The sequence below is a fragment of the Penaeus monodon genome, chromosome 22 (genome assembly GCF_015228065.2).
Source record: "Penaeus monodon isolate SGIC_2016 chromosome 22, NSTDA_Pmon_1, whole genome shotgun sequence".
NCBI lineage: Eukaryota > Metazoa > Arthropoda > Malacostraca > Decapoda > Penaeidae > Penaeus > Penaeus monodon.
Genome location: NC_051407.1, coordinates 3,193,550 through 3,194,309, shown reverse-complemented (window position 1 = coordinate 3,194,309; position 760 = coordinate 3,193,550). Strand labels below are relative to the sequence as shown.

Here is a 760-nt window from a genome sequence, read left to right as displayed (position 1 = left end):
TTGTTTTTCTCCTCATAATTCTTGTTAAGGCGTATTTGGTTTCCTGTTAATCAGGTTACGAAGGGCTGTGTAGTTAGTGTGTTAGTTTTTCGTAATGCATATTGCCTGCAGAAGTTCTATTCCTTGCATGGGTAAAGACTGATTTTCCTATGCTGTTGGTGTAAAGGTCTTTAATAAATTGCCTGTATGAGTTCTATTCCTTGCATGGTTTTCGTGGTTTTAAATTTTCATTATTGTGGAAAATGTCATAAAGGGAAATACAGTACAGCTGGTGTCAGAGGTTTGTGAGTTACTTCCCAAAAGTTCATTTCTTTGCATAGATAAGGAAGCCCGTATATGTGATTACAAAATCCTGTTCTCTACAACTCCCTTTCTTCCCGCCACCTCAGTGAAATACTAGTTAATGGCACGAATGTAATAAAAGTATATATATATAAAAAAAGATAATGAAGATAATATAAAATACTGAAAAGAATGTACTCACAGGTCACCGCGATTATAGGTAATATGTGTGAGAAATAAGTAAGAGAAACGTAGAGTGGAACAATGCTCTTTTTGTATTTTACCTAGATTAGTGGAAGCCATTCATGTAAACATATTGTTTGTATTACAGGTTCTACTACATACAGTAACACCTGCGAACTGCTCGTTTATCTCGATCAAAGCTGCGATTGTACTTAATGCACTGGCGTAATCCATGCGATACCCTGATGCATAAATGAACGTCAATCTTAAATACATTAAAGACATACATTTTTCA

The 760-nt window shown here is 35.1% G+C and overlaps 1 protein-coding gene across 1 annotated transcript in view; it reads left to right on the top strand.

Annotated features, from left to right (window-relative positions):
* Nucleotides 1–760, top strand: part of LOC119586828 (proclotting enzyme-like) — a gene marked incomplete in the record, with an annotated part of 21,177 nt that overhangs the window by 14,913 nt on the left and 5,504 nt on the right.